The sequence below is a fragment of the Hyperolius riggenbachi genome, chromosome 6 (assembly GCF_040937935.1).
Source record: "Hyperolius riggenbachi isolate aHypRig1 chromosome 6, aHypRig1.pri, whole genome shotgun sequence".
Lineage (NCBI taxonomy): Eukaryota > Metazoa > Chordata > Amphibia > Anura > Hyperoliidae > Hyperolius > Hyperolius riggenbachi.
In genome coordinates, this window is record NC_090651.1 from 180,095,246 (window position 1) to 180,110,505 (window position 15,260).

At 43.7% G+C, this 15,260-nt stretch overlaps 1 protein-coding gene across 2 annotated transcripts in view; it reads left to right on the top strand.

The window, feature by feature from the left end:
• The window catches only part of TCF20 (transcription factor 20), a 438,087-nt gene that overhangs the window by 159,646 nt on the left and 263,181 nt on the right, over nt 1-15,260 (top strand). The gene's annotated exons all lie outside the window — the stretch shown is intronic.

The following is a 15,260-nucleotide window of genomic DNA, read 5'->3' on the forward strand; positions in this document are numbered from 1 at the left end:
CTCAAAGGAATAGTTTAATTAGTCCTACAATCCTGTTAAAATAATCTAAGCCTGCAGAACAATAGTTACTTTGAGTAATTAGAAGCATGCATCAACACGTTACCAGCTGTTGTAGCATCACCCAGGGAGAAGCGGGGGACCTCGGCGACCTCGAAGGGGAAACACCTGGAACATACACGAACAGCACGTCTGCTGATCATCTGGAAAGATCACGAAGTCAGTGTTTTCCCCTGCCTTTAACAGACCAAATAGTCATAACCGCCCAAGCGCATGTGATGATCCGCTCAGCTGGCTGCACTGCAGACAGCTGTTTGACCATTCCTCTAGTCTGTGGGCTGCAGGTCTCTGGAAGAGAGACCTGTCTTTCCATTTCAGGTTTCTGGTCTGTTCTGCTGCCAAGGAATTTGCATACATTCGTTATGCAAATCCCCTACCTGCCACCTTTGATGACTGGCAGTATAAAGAGCTATGTTTCCCAGAGTCCTTTGCTGGTCATTCTTTCAGGGTTTGTAGTAAACACTCCTAGAGTGTCAGCCAAGCTGCTTCTTGTTGGAGTTGTCTTGGAGTGGTTCTTGGGACTGCACTGGGCAGATTCCCTAGTGCAGTTAGGATTGCATATCTGCTTGTTTGTCTGTTGCGATTGTCCTGTCCCAGCGGTGTTCGACAGGAAATCGTTCTGTTTGTCTAGGGTGCTAACCGGCGCTGCGGTAGTTACTGGTAGCCCCTTCTGATCTGTCTTGTCTGGATCGCAATAGCCTCTAGCGGTAGTGGCTGTGGATCCTGCTGATCTAGTTTCTGGAGTGTAAGCTGGAGCTGCGGTCGCTTCTGGGTACCTCGTCTAATCTGTCTTGCCTAGATCGCAATAGCCTCTAGCGTTAGTGGCTATGGATCCTTCTGATCTAGTTTCTGGAGTGTAAGCTGGAGCTGCGGTTGCTTCCGGCTACCTCATCTGATCTGTCTTGTTTAGATCGCACTAGCCGCTAGCGTTAGCGGCTGTGGATCTTTCTGATCTGTGTTCCTGCTTGGATCACATGCAGGAAAAAGGCATTCCGCTACACCAAGGCTGGGTATAAAACTTTTCTTCAACTTTATTAGCACATCAGTAGAACATATAAAGGCTGACGCGTATCGGAGCTCTAAGAGGCTCCTAAATCGTAGCCAATTTACACAACCACATCACAGGTTTAAGTAGTCAAAAGCCCACCCACTAGGGGCGTGGCCATTATTCTTAAAGAGACATACATAAATGTTGCATATAAAAGAGTAGCACATACCAGTACATAAAATGCAATGAGTTAAAAAACCAAAGATGACATGCTTAAGCATCAAGAATATATAAGCACAACATACAATACATTCTCCAGTTTCGTGAAAGTTAGTATAGCATGGTGCAAATATCAGACCACATGGACATGAATGACATAAGGGAGGTTATACTCTCACATCATATGTTAGACTAATATCCATTTTTGAATTCAATCCTAAAGGCAAACGTGTGCCCAACCTCCATATCCAGAAGGCCTCCCGTTTTAGCAATAGCCCATGTAAATCGCCCCCTCTAGGTGGAAGGGTCACTCTTTCTATACCTTGGAAGGTCAGTGTTCTCCCCAGGATTATTTTCCAGCCGGGTGGCATGAAATAGTAGCCGGGTGTCATGAAAAAGCAGCCGGGTGGGGAGAGATGAAAATGCAGGGCAACTCTGCTTACAGCATAGGAGGTGGTGAGGAGGTGAGCCAATGACAGCCGGGTGGTCACCAAATCTAGCCGGGTGGAGCACCCGGCTAAAAGAGCCTGGGGAGAACACTGGAAGGTGAAGCTTGTCATGACACCCTGATGTTCCCTTAAAAATGCTTTGATACACTGGAAACCTGTGTGATATATGTTTCATTCCTAAGACACCTCCCAGGTCCATTATAGTGTTCGGAGATACGCTGTCTCAAAGGGCGGGTGGTGCACCCCACGTACTGTAAGCCACAAGCAGTACAGGTAATAAGAAAAACAATGTTGCTGGTATTACAGTTAATATATTGTTTCATATCAAACCTTTCATTTTTGGAGATAGAAAAGATCTCCCGCGTCTGATTGTGGACACAACAGTACCTGCAGGTGCTATAACCACACTTAAATGAGCCCTTACAGGACAACCAGGTGGGTCTGGGTCTGGACTAGGCAGAGAAGAAGCTCGGGGAGAGTCGAGTACCCAAAGTAGGGGCGCGACGTGCTGAAAAGGCGCATCCTTCGTTCAGGACTGTGCGGAGTTTAGAGTCCGAATGGAGGACAGGCAAATATTTTCTGATAATGCTAACAACCTTATTGTACTCCAGACTGTATGGAGTCGTAAAGGTAACATTTCTTTTTTGCCTAGTCCTGCATCCAGCACCCGCGCCCAGCAAGTCCCGACGGCTCCTCTGTAGCACTTGCTGCCTTGCCTTATTAATCAGCTGGCTATCGTATCCCCGCTCCTGGAGCCTTTCTCCAACCAGATCCAGCTCATGCCCAAGCAGATTAGGGTCAGAACAATTACGAGCCACCCTTACTATCTCTCCATAAGGAACAGCTCTGAGAGTGTGGCCAGGGTGGCAACTGGAGGCGAGCAAAAGTGAATTGCCTGCACATGCTTTCCTGAAAATCCTATTGACAACCCTACCCAGTGTCCGGGACCCACATAACGTAAAATCAAGAAAATCAATTTTAGTGGAATCATGACACATAGTGAAAATCAGGTTAAAGGTGTTGCAATGACAACACCTTTAACCTGATTTTCACTATGTGTCATGATTCCACTAAAATTGATTTTCTTGATCTTACGTTATGAACCTCTTGTTGAAGGTGGAGGGTCAGGCGATTGTAACAACATCATATCGTAAGCCAACGGCTGGCAATACGGTATTACATGCAACCAGTCACCACCCGCCCTCTTTAAAGAAGGGAATCCCATATGGGCAGTTCCTCTGTTTAAGGAGGAATTGTTGTAGGGATGAAGACTTCAGAAATGAAGCACGCAGCATGTATCAGCGATTTCGCGAGCGTGGATATCCGCATTCGGTATTACGGAATGCTTTGCGGCGGGCGTGGGATCTGGACCGGAAAAATTTTCTGGCCCCCAAGGGGATGCCGCATAGAGCGGAGGGAGGTGGGCATATGCGCCTCGTGACCGGCTTTGGGGCCCACTGGAACAATTTACGTGAGTTGTTGAGCAGATTCTGGCCAATACTTACCTCTGATAAAGAAATTGAAAAAATAGTGGGTCCAAGACCACTTCTAACTGCTAGAAGAGCGCCCAATTTAAAAGACCGATTGGTACACAGTGAACTGCAAAGGAACCCCTCGACTTGGCTTGACAGTAGGAGACCTACAGGGATGTTCAAATGTTCCAAGTGTAAGTTATGCCCGTATGTTGATCATGCCAATGTATTTTTTGATAGCAGTGGCAACAAAGAGTTTGCCATTAGATCATTCATAAATTGTGACACTAAAAAGGTAGTGTACATGATACAGTGTCCGTGTGGACTAAAATATATTGGCAAGACTAAAAGGGCATTAAAAGAGAGGATCCTTGAGCATTTTGGAAAGAGAACTAAAGGGAAATCGACAGGGGTCATTTATGACCACTATAGAGAATTTCATCGGAACGATTTGAGGGGAACCACAGTTAAGGGGATTTACAATTTAAAAATATCAAATAGACGTGGTGATTTTGATGAGATACTCTATTGCAAGGAGGCGATGTGGATTTTCAAACTAGGCACGGTAGTGCCTGGGGGGTTAAATGCTGAATTAGATCTGTCCCCCTTCCTCCGAGCTAATAGATATTGACATATTGACCCAATGATGTTATTTGGAATTAAATGAGTGCTCATTGCGGGGTGTTCCCGTGATCAGTATGTATATGCTTTGAGTAACTTCAATGAAAAATGGGTAAAGTATGTGTATGAATGGATCCGCAATGAATGATAACTGTGCCTTTAAGGACAATATGTTCCCCAACAATAATCAATCTGATGGGAATTGCTATATAAATGTACAGCGTGAAATGATCGATCCGGTGAAGTATAACATCCTTGGATGATGAACTGTGTTATGGCTTACATGCATGGACTTCCCCTCTCTGTGACCCTTTTGTGCTATGGACATCTAATGTGCTGATGTGGTACTTCCACAAAATCTAATTGTTGCAAGTGAAATGCTCTTGAGAATGGTATATGTATGGACCATAAGATCAAGCATATACACGGTTTGCCTGTGATGTAACAACATAACAAAAGGCTGACTTACAGAGTGTTCCACATACAGGCCGCACCGCATACATACTATGCACGTAAAATGAATGGTAAGCATGGCAACGGAGATGCGGTGGGCGGAGCCTGAACCACTACATAGGTGGCGATGTTTGCTAGTGAAACCACACCCTGATGAAACGTCCAATTGGGACGTGAAACGCGTCGGTGGGCGGAGCTGACGCGGCTGCGTGCAGTGCAGCATCATCCACACACGTGGGGCACGGAACTCCGGGTTGGCGTCTTCCGTGCAAGAGAGTTGCGGCATGGCGGAGCCAGCAATGTTATGCTCCCAGGCCAATTGCTAGGACTCTGCCACACGGACCAACGGAAGTTTCCTAGATGCGATACTTACATCTGACATGGGTGAGATCTACCCCTTCTTGCTTTGACCAAGTGGTGTTCAAGTTCTGGTGACATTCTGATGAACTGAACCATTTAAGTGGGATCCAAGTCAATCTTAAGGGGGCCCCCAATATTCCATATCAAGGCACGTGTATGTGTGGTGAATGATTGCGCGGACGTGGTTAAGTGCAGCAGGATTGATATTTCTGGCCAGATACAGTCTTGTTTATGCTTAAAACATTGAATTGTCATTGTTTGCTACGCAGTCAGCGTCATATATGTTATCCGCAATAATTGTTTTTATGGGGATTGTTTGGGGAATATACTGACCTATGGCTATCTTGCTTGAGGTTTGGTGTCTTTTAACAATTTTGATATAATAAACGTACTTGGTATACTTTATGAGGCTGTGTGACCAATTTCAATTGTTTAGTGTATGTTCATAGCTCCGGTTGGCCCCATCTCCATACCTGAGGGAGTAACAAGTCCCAAGTAATTAATGACACCGCTTATGCATAAAATTGATTAGTACGGAAAGACTATTAGTTCAGTTTTATTCATATTAAGTTTTAAGAAACGACAGGACATGAAAGAGGAGATAGCGGACAGGCAGTCGGGAACCCGGGTGAGGATGGAGTTAAGGTCTGGGGACGAGAGGTACAGTTGTGTATCGTCTGCATATAGGTGGTATTGGAAACCAAATGAGCTGATTAAGTTACCAAGACCGTGCATGTAGATGGAGAAGAGGAGGGGACAGAGGACAGAGCCTTGAGGTACCCCTACAGACAGAGGATGTGAAGAGGAGGCCTGATCTGAATAAGAAACAGTGAAAGACCTTCCAGAGAGGTAGGAAGATATCCAGGAGAGAGAGAGGTCCTTTATTCCTATAGATGAAAGGATCTGTAGGAGTAGAGTGTGGTCGACAGTGTCAAATGCTGATGACAGATCTAGAAGGATGAGTATGGAATAATAGCCTTTGGATTTAGCTGTGAGGAGATCATTAGCTACTTTGGTGAGGGCTGTTTCTGTGGAGTGGTTTGGCCGGAAGCCAGATTGGAACTGATCGAGCAAGGAATTTGCAGATAAATACTGACTTAGTTCTGCATGGATGTGGCGTTCAAGTAATTTAGATGCAAATGGAAGAAGTGACACTGGGCGGTAGTTAGCAAGTTCGGTGGGGTCTAGAGATGGTTTTTTAAGTAGTGGTGTTACAACAGCCCTCTTGAGTGAGGATGGAAAAATTCCGGTGGAGTGGGATATCTTATTACCTGTACTGCTTGTGGCTTACAGTACGTGGGGTGCACCACCCGTCCTTTAAAACAGCGTATCTCCGAACACTATAATGGACCTGGGATGTGTCTTAGGAATGAAACATATATCACACAGGTTTCCAGTGTATCAAAGCATTTTTTAAGGGAACATCAGGGTGTCATGACAAGCTTCACCTTCCAAGGTATAGAAAGAGTGACCCTTCCACCTAGAGGGGGCGATTTACATAGGCTATTGCTAAAACGGGAGACCTTCTGGATATGGGGGTTGGGCACACGTTTGCCTTTAGGATTGAATTAAAAAATGGATACTAGTCTAACATATGATGTGAGAGTTTAACCTCCCTTATGTCATTCATGTCCATGTGGTCTGATATTTGCACCATGCTATACTAACTTTCACGAAACTGGAGAATGTAGCGTATGTTGTGCTTATATATTCTTGATGCTTAACCATGTCATCTTTGGTTTTTTAACTCATTGCATTTTATGTACTGGTATGTGCTACTCTTTTATATGCAACATTTATGTATGTCTCTTTAAGAATAATGGTCACGCCCCTAGTGGGTGGGCTTTTGACTACTTAAACCTGTGATGTGTTTGTGTAAATTGGCTACGATTAAGGAGCCTCTTAGAGCTCCGATACGCGTCAGCCTTTATATGTTCTACTGATGTGCTAATAAAGTTGAAGAAAAGTTTTATACCCAGCCTTGGTGTAGCGGAATGCCTTTTTCCTGCATGTGTTCCGAGACCTGTGATTCCTGCTCCTTTGGCTAGTGCGGTGGTGGTGCAAGCGTTTCCTCATCCTTGCTACTGCTTGGATCACACTTGCTCTGGCGGAAGAGCGATGGATCCTTTCTGCCTAGTTCCTGTTTCTCGGTTGTCTGTCTTGTCTGATACGGGCGCTTGCTGTAGGCTCGGTGAGGTAACCGTTAAGCAAGCGTTCATGTTCTTTGTTTCATGTTTGTCTGTCGGTGGTTAGTTAGGCGTGCTTGTCTCTGTTGTGCTTAACACGCGGAGACCGCGCATAAACGCGTGCACTGTTGCGAATGAGTGCGGTGTTCGCGTTTAGTTAGCGTTTGTTATTTTCTTTATCATTCTCATTGTATAATTTTGCTGTGCCTTTGCTCCTCTTGTGTTCTGTTCTAGTCTGTCTTGTGTCACTTCTGGCGATCGCCTTTCTCGCGATCGCGTTCCTACTTTTGTTTCTGCTGATGTGTGTTCACCGTCGCAGGGTCGCGACTAGATTGGTGAACACACATTCGTCCTGTCCCTGTGCTCTTTCTCTTTATGGGCTGTTCAGCCCCGCATTGTCTTGATCTGTACAATCCCCATCTGACATCTGTGGCCGTGCAGCGATTGTACTCGTCTGCACTCCACAGCGCCATCTGCCGGTGGGAATTGCCCTCTGCTGGTGCATTGCACCTAGCCTGGGTTCACCCAATTATACGCTTGTGGAAGGTTTTCGCTGTGTCAGTGCGCATCTTGTGCGCTGACCACGAAAACGATTCCGCAAACGTTACAGCGCATAAGCAGCCAATCAGAACAGGTTTCTATTCTGCGCAAGCTCAGAAAGAACACATGCTGCTGCTTCAGCGCGTGATCACAACTTGTACCAGACAGAATATAATACACATTTAACATATATACGTGAACAGTAATCCCATGCATTAAAGGATTTTCCATACATTAAGACAGTCATGTCACAAACGTATCACAGGTGGCCATTTTGTAGAGGGTATGCTGGACAGGATATTATGTAACTAAAGGTCCAGTTAATTTAGATAGCGCCGCTTGTGGAGACCTGCCTCTCTCCACAGTTCTTTAATCCTGCCTGGTCTCCACCCTTATGGTGGTGACAGAGTCCAGCCCTCACCACTATGAATTATCAGGTCAGGGTCCTCTTTCCCTAATACTGTACATGCACGTATATATGTACATGTGTACAAGTATATATGTGCATATGAAAGATGTATATGTATACACATACTGGTATTTCTGTGTATTCCAGAATATGATTCTTAATCGCCTCATCATGCACCATGTTCTATATTTGAATATCCATTTAATACATACATGTTCTATACCAGTGATGGCTAACCTTGGCACTCCAGCTGTGACAAAACTACAAATTCCGTAATGCCTCTGCCTCCCAGAGTCATGCTTTGAGCTGTCAGAGTATTGCAAATGCCTCATGGGACTTGTAGTTCCACCATAGCTGGAGTGCCAAGGTTAGCCATCACTGTTCTATACTGTTGCCATACACTTTGTATTACCTTAGTACAGTTGCTGACTGTATTATCCACCTTCTAGTTTCCCCACCACAACCTCTCTGTATTTGCATATCCATGTGAATGATGGCATTTGTAGATATATAAGGTCATCTTCCATAAAGACACTTAGAGGGCCAGAGGAACTCCAGTGAAAATAATGTAGTAAAAAAAAGTGCTTCATTTTTTACCATAATTATGTATAAATGATTTAGTCAGTGTTTGCTCATTGTAAAATCTTTCCTCTCCCTGATTTGCATTCTGACATTTATTACATGGTGACATTTTTACTGTGGGCAGATTATGGAGCTGCTCCTAGCTGTTTTAGCTGTTAGAGACAGCTGTAAGCAGCTATTCCCTGTCTGTGAACATTGTTACATTGTGGCAGTTTGCCCAGAGTACCGCGGTACTCAGAGCTTCTTATGGGAGGGGTTTCAGCACAAAATCAGTCACACCGCGCCCCCTGATGGTCTGTTTGTGAAAATCATTATATTTCTCATGTAAAAGGAGGTATCAGCTACTGATTGGGATAAAGTTCAATTCTAGGTTGGAGTTTCTCTTTAAGGACACAAAAACATTTTTTAATTCGGTTTTTATATAGTTTAATATATTTGTATACTGTTTTATATTGTTTTATATTGGGGGAATATATATATATACACATACCGGTGTGTGTATATGTTGCAAAAGTATTCGCCCCCCTTGAAGTTTTCCACATTTTGTCATATTACTGCCACAAACATGAATCAATTTTATTGTAATTCCACATGAAAGATCAACACAAAGTGGTGTACACATGAGTAGTGGAACGAAAATCATGATTCCAAACATTTTTTACAAATAAATAACTTCAAAGTGGTGTGTGCATAATTATTCGCCCCCCTTTGATCTGAGTGCAGTCAGTTGCCTATAGACATTGCCTGATGAGTGCTAATGACTAAATAGAGTGCACCTGTGTGTAATCTAATGTCAGTACAAATACAGCTGCTCTGTGGGGGCCTCAGAGGTTGTCTAAGAGAATATTGGGAGCAACAACACCGTGAAGTCCAAAGAACACACAAGACAGGTCAGGGATCAAGTTATTGAGAAATTTAAAGCAGGCTTAAGCTACAAAAAGATTTCCAAAGCCTTGAACATCCCACGGAGCACTGTTCAAGCGATCATTAGAAATGGAAAGAGTATGGCACAACTGTACACCTACCAAGACAAGGCCATCCACCTAAACTCACAGGCCGAACAAGGAGAGCGCTGATCAGAAGTGCAGTCAAGAGGCCCATGGTGACTCTGGATGAGCTGCAGAGATCTACAGCTCAGGTGGGAGACTCTGTCCATAGGACAACTATTAGTCATGCACTGTACAAAGTTGGCCTTTATGGTAGAGTGGCAAGAAGAAAGACATTAACAGAAAGCATAAGAAGTCCCGTTTGCAGTTTGCTACAAGCCATGTGGGGGACACAGCAACCATGTGGAAGAAGGTGCTCTGGTCAGATGAGACCAAAATGGAACTTTTTGGCCAAAATGCTATGTGTGACAGAAAACGAACACTGCACATCACTCTGAACACACCATCCCCACTGTCAAATATGGTGGTGGCAGCATCATGCTCGGGGGTGCATCTCTTCAGCAGGGACAAGGGAAGCTGGTAAGAGTTGATGGGAAGATGGATGGAGCCAAATACAGGGCAATCTTGGAAGAAAACCTCTTGGAGACTGCAAAAGACTTAAGACTGGGAAAGAGGTTCACCTTCCAGCAGGACAATGACCCTAAACATAAAGCCAGGGCAACAATGGAATGGTTTAAAACAAAACTTATCTATGTGTTAGAATGGCCCAGTCAAAATCCAGATCTAAATCCAAACGAGAATCTGTGGCAAGATCTGAAAACTGCTGTTCACAAGCGCTGTCCATCTAATCTGACTGAGCTGGAGCTGTTTTGCAAAGAAGAATGGGCAAGGATTTCAGTCTCTAGATGTGCAAAGCTGGTAGAGACATACCCTAAAAGACTGGCAGCTGTAATTGCAGCAAAAGGTGGTTCTACAAAGTATTGACTCAGGGGGCCGAATAATTACGCACACCCCACTTTGCAGTTATTTATTTGCAAAAAATGTTTGGAATGATGTATGATTTTCGATCCACTTCTCATATGTACACCACTTTGTATTGGTCTTTCACGTGGAATTCCAATAAAATTGTATTGTGTGTGGCAGTAATGTGACAAAATGTGGAAAACTTCAAGGGGGCCGAATACTTTTGCAACCCACTGTATACATACACACACACACACACACACACGTACGTATTTTTTTTTCCCCCATATGTACTCTAAGCGTGTTAGTCCTAAGAATCATTGTGTACTTTCAAGGCACACCTACTGCGGCATGGGCCTTGAAACGCGTTGTCGAGTGTGCATAATAAAATTTGAGACATTTTCTCCATAACCTTGAGTGCGAATATCACTTCTTTAACCACTTCAGCCTTCAGTCGTTTTTCACGTTATGCATCCGAGCAGTTTTCAACTCCCATTCATTCGTCAATAACTTTATCACTACTTATCACAATGAATTAATCTATATCTTGTTTTTTCCGCCACCAATTAGGCTTTCTTTGGGTGGTACATTTTGCTAAGAATTTTTTTCTAACTGCATTTTAACAGGAATATTAAGGAAAAATGGAAAAAAATCATTATTTCTCAATTTTTAGCCGTAAAGCTTTAAAATAATACATGCTACCATAATTAAAACCCACATATTTTATTTGCCCATTTGTCCCGGTTATTACACCATTTAAATAGAGATGTTAGCGAACCATTCGCTAGCGAATCTCTATGGGGAAATACTACTTCCGGGTCGCTATGACCCGGAGTAGTACGGCTGCGCTGGGCCGGCGGTGCGTGTCCTTGATAGCGCCTGTTGCCGGACACTCTCTGCTCATGAGTGTGACGTCACTCATGATCAAGGACATGCACCGCCGACCCAGCGCAGCCGTATAGCGACCCGGAAGTAGTACAGGGTGAGGGGTTCCCGAAACGTTCGCTGACATCTTTACATTTAAATTATGTTCCTATCACAATGTATGGCGCCAATATTTTATTTAGAAATAAAGGTGCATTTTTTAGTTTTCCATCTTTCACAAGCTTATAATTTAAAAAAGATTAGTTGTATACCCTCTTTACATGCATATTAAAGTTCAGACCCTTAGGTAACTATTTGTGTTTTTTTTTGTTTTTTTTTACATGGCCACAGTGATTTTTTTCTTCTATCCTGTGAGCGAGCACGCTCGCTTACAGGAACTACAAGGAGGACGTGATTTTTTTTTTTTCAGAAAGACCGTGGCCTCTGAAAAGAAGCCATCGTTTTTTCTACCGGGGACTTAGATCAATGAATGGGAACAATGTTCCCATTCATTGATCTTCAAGCTACCGGGGGGGGGGGGGGGGGCATGGGAGTGTGCAGACGTGCGCAGCAGCAGAGCAGCAGCCTTTTGGACCTGAACGTCACGTCTAAAAGTCGAAAATGGTTAAAGTAGAATACTGGTACCCTTTCTACCCTTGGTCATTGCTATTCAGCATATGTTACAGTTTGTGATACTACGGTGCCTCCAACCCCCAAACGAGTTACCCATCACCCCTGTGCAGGGGAGTGCACGTTTGGATGACCTCCAAGTGTGGAACCTTATTTCCGGAGCTGCGACCAACCCTTCCACCAGAAACCAGGCCGAGTGGGGATGGTATCTCCCCAAATGCTTAACGAGTGGTTGCCTGTTGAGCAACCCAATTTTAATGAGTATATTAGCTTTGTCTATACATACTTTCCAGTGATCTGAAGATATCACACCAGATCGGGTTCCCGGTCCCTCTTTATCTTTTTTTGTCTCCTACAAGAGCCACTTATTAATGTGGGTTTTGGCATAGTTTAGAGCAGTGCTCCCCATCCTGTCCTCAAGGCCCACTAACAGTGCATGTTTTGTGGAAATCCACAGAGGTAGTTCATCAGCTCTGCTGAGAAACCAATTACCTCACCTGTGCATGACTGTGGTTTTCTGCAAAACCTGTACTGTTGGTGGGCCCAGAGAACAGGGATGGGGAACTGTGGTTTAGAGCCTAGGTTCTCAACATGCGGTACGCGTACCCCAGGGGGTACTTCTGATGGTTCCAGGGGGTACTCGGGCTTGATAAACTTAACCAAGAATAACCAATTTAGAGTTTTAGAAAATTATAAATCTTATTTAAACAACACCAAATTAGTATTTTAGCTAATTAAAAGCAATAGTAAATACTTGGAAGTGGTTTAGAACCATTATCATGCACTACGATTCAATATATATTTGTTAAGGGGTACTTGTCATAATGGTTACTATGCCAGGGGGTACTTGGTGAGTACACGGATTTTAAAGGGGGTACATACCAAAAAAATGTTGAGAAACACTGGTTTAGAGCATCTATCTGTAGACCACTTAGCCAGGTTCTTTTAGTAATATATTTCAAAAGGAGCAATTACATTTGTCCAGTGCTATTATTTCATTATAGTCTTTGTGGTACTGGTTACCATTGAATTCATTAGCTATTTAAAACAATCCTGTATTGGATTGCTGTAAAGATAACAATGCTATGCAACCCTCCTGAATGGCACTGATTGTAGACTTTAGAGCTCTGCTGGGTAAGAACAAGTAAAAAAGGCGCCAAAGGTGCTTTGGAATAAGGGTACTGCCATAGGCTCCCATTATAAAAAGCTGCAATTTGCGGCAATGGTAGGGAATGTGAGCGCAGGGAGGCACTAGAGGAAATAGCGGATGCTGAGTCTGGCCGCTATTCAGATTGTAGCTTTGCATAGTGAGCTGCTACATGCACCCAAATTTACTCTCATTGCCACAAATTGCGACTCTGCAGCGGGAGCAATTAAGGTTCAGGTGCCACCAGGTGTGTGTGGGCAGGCAAGGCATCAAAAGCCACGTTTTGTGGCAATGACAGTAATGTTGGGCGTAAGGAGGCGCCTGATAAAATAGGGTGCCACATAATCGCACTATTCAAATTGCGGCTTTGCATAGCAGGCTCCTCCCTGCACCCAACTTAACTGTTATTGCTGCAAATTGTGGCTCTCTGACTGGGAGAGGTTAAAGTTTAGAAACCACAATATGGAGGGTTGTTAAGGCACCACCAAAGACGTAAGGCTTAGGCGCCACCAGGGGATGATGCATCAATAGAGGGAGGGTTCTGCATGAGAGTAGGGTAGTTTTAGTCATAGTAAAATATCAGTAAAGATTGCCGATATTTTACTTTTGGAATGCAATAGTAAAGTATAGCTAATTCTGACAATATTCTATCACTGGTAAGCCCCTGCACCCTTTTTTCCAGGCGCCTTTTTTATGTACGCCTGCTAAATTTGGCATGAGCTGTGATAAGGAACTTCAACTATGCACCTCCCATTCCCGGTCATGGTAGTGCCACCAGATTTTTAAAATCCAGATTTAGGCCCATTTTTTTCATATCCAGTTAACAGACATTTATACGCAATTTATAAAACGTTTGTTTATAAGAAATATGTACTGTGATGGTTTTTAGGAATAAACTTCTGCCCACTACTGTCAGTCAGCTTTATTGTGAGTTATGTTTAGTTCTGGTTTCTAGCAGGTAGGTGGCTGAAAATCTATGGGAAAAGAGGAGAGGTAGCTGAACCTTTTCACCCTGGCATATTGTGCATACATATGTACATTGACCCAATGCAGTGTCATTTTGGGACTTGCCTGTTTATATTTGAGTATGTAAAATAAGCATGCGCTACAAGTTTTGTTTATTCTGTATTGGGGGACAGCTGCCTTATTTGTTAACTTACTGGTTAAACAATGTTAAATTCTTGGCGCTTGTCTATTTTAGAGGACCCAGTTGGAATCCCCACAGACTAGCGCTGCAAACACTCTTTTGAAACAAATTACTGGCCGCTGGAGCCATACAATTAAATAAAAATTGCAAAGCCCTGAAGCTAACACATTTTCCTAATGAATGCTGTAATAAATGTTGCATAACTCCTGATACTTATCTGTGCGAGCTGCTGGAATTCTCTCTGCGGTTGCCATATTCGCTCTGTTGCTCTGAGTCGTTCCTGCCTCCTAACTGGAGACTTTATAGCTGAAGAGGAAGAGGAAATTGTGCAAACACACACCCTACTGGTAGCATAGTATAGAATTCAATTATTATTAATTTTTTGATCTTAGTGATTTTTTTTTTATTTTAACCACTTAAGGACCATAGCCTTACACACTCTGAGCCGAGTGACCCGGCTGTCCCCAGTGCAACACTACCGTATATTGCAGTGCTGTACAATATAGACTGCTGTTTCGCTGTCTAACAGTCTTCTAGTGGCAATCGCCGCTGGGAGATTGCTCCGTCATTCAAGTGGGGATGCGCGCGCGATATTTTGCAAAATCTTGCCCCAGGACTTGACGCCTTTCGGCGTTAGACGATCCTGGGGCTGCCACCTTCCCGACGCTGATCGGTGTTATTTCTTCGGGAGTGGGTTAAATGACCTGCTTTTTTGTAACTATTGAGCCTCTTACCTGCTAGATAGGCTGTGGATTTGGTTCTCGCTTCACTTAGACAACTTTTCATTCTAGCTTTATGTACACTTGGATAGTAGAGACTGCATGCAAGGATCCTAACTCACTCGAAGGTTGCCCCAGCCTGAAGATTAGGGAGCATAGTGGTGTGCAATCCTCCACTATCCAAGTGTACATAATTAGATTAAAAAGTTTTCCAAACAAAGCGAGGACTGAGCCTGCAGCCCAGCAAGGGGACAATTGTTCCAATAAAGCAGGTATTTGAATAATTAAAATAATTAAGCATTCAAATTAACAATTGAGTTTTATACTATACCACAAGTAGATGGCGTGCTAGCCCAAGTTTTTTTTTCCCCTCAACTAGAAGCCTCCAATAAGGAGGCAGAAATGGGGCAGAGCGATGAGGAAAGATTGCTGCCGTAGAGAAACCGCCAACAGCTCGTATAAGGGAAGTATGTGGATTTTTGCAGAACTTATTAGGGAAATGTATTTCTTACAGGGCTTTGTAATTTTAATTTAACGACTCCAGCAGCCAGTAAGTTGTTTACTTAC